A 5000-nucleotide genomic window follows, 5' to 3' on the forward strand; every position below is an offset into this window, starting at 1 on the left:
TATATATATATATATATATATATATATATATATATATATATATATATATATATATATATATATATATATATATATATATATATATGATTATTTATATATATATATACATATATATATATATATATATATATATATATATATATATATATATATATAATATATATATATATATATATATTATATATATTTATGATTATATATATATATATATATATATATATATATATATATATATATATATATATATATATATATATATGTGTGTGTGTGTGTATATATGCGTTTGCATGTGGGGGTGCATATATATATATATATATATATATATATATATATATATATATATATATATATATATATATATATATATATATATATATATATATATATATAATATATATATATATATATATATTAAAAAAGGCCCATAAAAGAAACACAGGAAATATAAATAAATCACACTATATTTCGGTCAATAAACATCGACCCTCTTCAGGATGTAAAGTAAAAATGAGGAATACAGTGGAGAGTGACGGTTTATATACGAAAGCAAAAGGGTGTGTTCAATTGTTCTATAGTTGTTATAATTGCTGGATGGATTAGCCAAATTTAATTACATCCAGGTGCGTCTTCTTATTGTTGAGCCGCTCGGAGGAAGTCTTGACCTCTGATTATTATTATTATTATTATTATTATTATTACTATCCAAGCTACAACCCTAGTTGGAAAAGCAAGATGCTATAAGCCCAAGGGCTCCAACATGGAAAAATAGCCCAGTGAGGAAAGGAAATAAGCAAATAGATAAATGAAGAAAACAAATTAACAATAAATCATTCTAAAATAAGTAACAACGTCAAAACAGACATGTCATATATAAACTATTAACAACATCAAAAACAAATATGTCATAAATAAACTATAAAAAGACTCATGTCTGCCTGTCAACAAAAAAGCATTTGCTCCAACTTTGAACTTTTGAAGTTCTACTGATTCAACCACCCGATTAAGGAGATCATTCCATAACTTGGTCACAGCTGGAATAAAACTTCTAGAGTACTGCGTAGTATTGAGCCTCGTGATGGAGAAGGCCTGGCTATTAGAATTAACTGCCTGCCTAGTATTACGAACAGGATAGAATTGTCCAGGGAGATCTGACTGTAAAGGATGGTCAGAGTTATGAAAAATCTAATGCAACATGCATAATGAACTAATTGAACGACGGTGCCAGAGATTAATATCTAGATCAGGAATAAGAAATTTAATAGATAGTAAGTTTTTGTCCAACAAATTAAGATGAGAATCAGCAGCTGAAGACCAGACAGGAGAACAATACTCAAAACAAGGTAGAATGAAAGAATTAAAACACTTCTTCAGAATAGATTGATCACCGAAAATCTTGAAAGACTCTCAATAAGCCTATTTTTTGTGCAATTGGAGAAAGTAAATTTACTGTCGAGAATCACACATAAAATTTTAAAGAGTCATACAAATTTAAAGAAACATTATCAATACTGAGATCCGGATGTTGAGGAGCCACCGTCCTTGACCTACTTACAATCATACTTTGAGTTTTGTTAGGATTCAACTTCATACCCCATAATTTGCACCATGCACTAATTCTAGCTAAATCTCTATCAAGGGATTCACCAACCCTAGCTCTACATTCAGGGGATGGAATTGATGCAAAGAGAGTAGCATCATCTGCATATGCAACAAGCTTGTTTTCTAGGCCAAACCACATGTGTATATAGTATGAAAAGTAATGGGCCAAGAACACTACCCTGTGGGACACCGGATATCGCATTCCTATAATCACTATGGTGCCCATCAACAACAACTCGTTGAGATCTATTACTTAAAAAATCAATGATAATGCTAAAAAACAACCCACCCACTCCCAAGTGTTTCAGTTTGAAAACAAGGGCCTCATGATTAACACGGTCAAAGGCAGCACTAAAATCAATGCCAATCATACGAATTTCCTGACCACAATCAAGGGATTTCTGTACAGCATTGGAGATTGTAAGAAGGGCATCACATGCTCCAAGGCCTGTACGAAAACCAAATTGCAAACTAGGGAATATATGATTACCTTCAGCAAACCTATTAAGACGTTTTGCCAGAAGACGTTCAAAAACTTTAGATAATATGGGAGTTATGGAAATTGGGCGGTAATCATTGGGACTTGAGCTACCACAAACACATTTACGTAGAGGAGTAACATTACCAATTCTCCAACTAGTGCTAAAAGCTCCTCTTCTTGCTAACTTGCGCAAAATAACAGATAACTTTGGAGCTAAGAAATCTGCTGTCTTTATAAAAAACAAAGTAAAAATACTATTTGGGTCTACACCTCCATAAGCATCAAGGTCCACCAACAGAGCTTTAATCTCACGAGATCGAAAAGCTAAACTAGTTAGTTTAGCCTCAGGAAAACAGGAATGAGGAAGTTCAAGTTTTTCATTACTCTGTTTACTGTCAAAAACATCAGCCAAAAGGGTTGCCTTTTCCTTTGGACAGTGAGTGACTGAGCCATCTGGTTTAAGTAAAGGAGGAACTGTTGCATCTACACTGAAGAGTGCAGATTTAAGGGTAGACCACCATTTATGTTCCTGAGTTGTACCAGAAAGTGTTTCTTTTATGGTTAAATTGTACTCCTTTTCAGTTGAGACATAAACTCTCTGAGAAAAAGCTCGAAGCCGAGTATAGTTGTTCCAGGTCCAATCTGATCTGTAACCTTTCCAAAGTTGATAGGCCTCCTGCTTCTCCTAAAAAGCATGTCTACAATCATCATTGAACCACGGTTTGTCCTTCACTCGGTACCTTAGCACACGAGAAGGGATACGCCTATCAATTATGTTGACTAGATTCTCATTCAAAGGGACAACAGGATCTACACTATTATATAATTGTAACCAATTCAAGCACAAAAGATCATGTAAAATCCCATTCCAGTCTGCTTGGGATTTCATATAAATTTTACAAGAATATGATATACCAGGGACAGGCTGCTCAGTCTTCACTAATAATGAAATCAAGGCATGATCAGATGTCCCGACTGGAGAACCAACCTTACTAGTTATAACGCCAGGGGAGTCAGTGTATACGAGGTCCAAGCAGTTACCAGACCTGTGAGTAGCTTCATTTATGATTTGCTCACAGCCTGATTCAGAGGCAAAGTCTAAAGCTCTTAAGCCAAGGTGATCGGTAGGAGAGATAGAACTTAACCACTCCCTAGGGTGAGCATTAAAATCACCAACAAAGACAAAAGAAGCCTTTCTATCATCTTCTTTTATCTTAGCCATAATGGTAAGAAGACAATCGAAGATAGAATAATCCATGTCAGGATTCCGGTAGATCGAACACAAATAAAAGTTGTTATGCCTGCCACAAACTTTTATTACCTGAATCTCATGACATCCACATTGATAGCAGAACTTATGAGAAGCAGGGTATTCGGTCCTAATATACACCGCCATTCCCCTGGCCCTAGGGATGGCATCACGTTTCAACATTATTGGCTTCTTAAAACCAGTTATAAGGAGTTCAGATGAGTGCCTCATATTAGAAACCAAAGTTTCTGAGCACAAAAGAATATCATACTGTCTGGACGCAACTGTAAGGTCTTGGATATTTGCATGAAGACCACGAATATTGCAATACAGAAGACGACATTGACGAAATCTAGGACGTACTGGTCCCGGATTTCGCTCAATGTCTCCAGAAATCATAAGAATTAATAGAAATAAAAAAGAGACATCATACTTAAAAACTAGATTAACAAGAATTATAACAAAAACAATACGTACAGAATTATAAACAAAGTGATTGATGATACCCATAGACTATAGTAAAAAGTCAGAAAAACTGGTCAACATGGAGGAGCCGATACACCATGCAAGGTTAAATACCCTCCAGGATAGCCACTTCAACTGAAGGGAGGACAGTAAGGATGGTTTTGAGAAGAAAAAGAATCAGAAAATGGAAAAGACAACCTCTTGATAAACCACCAGGCATCCATGGCCCTTCTATTAAGCCTGCCCAAAACACCATTTCAAAAAAACAAGAGGAAGGAAAAGAAATAAAATAGAATAGTGTACCCTCAAGCAAGAGAACTCCATTTTTTACAGAAATGTCGTGATAACTAAAGAAATGAATGTAGGAAATAGAGAAAGTTGGAGTAGCTTGCAATCTATTTCTTAGAGGTTTGAGAATCTGTTCCCCAGCCTACCTAAATAAAGAATTTGAAATCATTCGTAAACAACTCACCCAGCTATTCTACCCGACGTATGTCATAGAAAAGGCCATCAACAAAGCCAACACGATGTATTATAAAGATCATGATGTTACAAACCAAAGAGATTTTAAAAATAAGATAAAACTCCCATGTATAGAAGGTATTAAAAATATAACAAATAGTATGAAAACTGAGAACCCCTTTGTTTTTTCATATCCCAAGACCATAGGAAGCGCCCTTATTAATGTTTATCAAAATAAAAGAGATATAGAATCCTGCGTTTATAAAGTACCATGTGGGGATTGTGAACAAGTCTACATTGGACAAACGGGCCGTTCACTATCTCAAAGATTATCCGAACACAAAAGATCTGTTAGATATGGCTGTGAAAACTCAGGGATTTTCGTTCACCTTAGGGATTTAGGGCACCAGATTAACTGATGTGAGTCGTCTTTGAAGGAAAATCCTGGAATCAGCCATCATAAATCAATCACACACAATAAACCTATTTTGGGGCCAATGGAAAGCTGACACAGTGGACAATACTCTTCTCAACCCTATCAATAAGAAGATAATCCTCGGAGACCGACCACCAGATATGCATCAGAGGTCAAGACTTCCTCCGAGCGGCTCAACAATAAGAAGACGCACCTGGATGTAATTAAATTTGGCTAATCCTTCCAGCAATTATAATAACTATAGAACATATATATATATATATATATATATATATATATATATATATATATATATATATATATATATA

Source organism: Palaemon carinicauda, chromosome 29, assembly GCF_036898095.1.
Source record: "Palaemon carinicauda isolate YSFRI2023 chromosome 29, ASM3689809v2, whole genome shotgun sequence".
In the NCBI taxonomy this organism is placed as follows: Eukaryota; Metazoa; Arthropoda; class Malacostraca; order Decapoda; family Palaemonidae; genus Palaemon; species Palaemon carinicauda.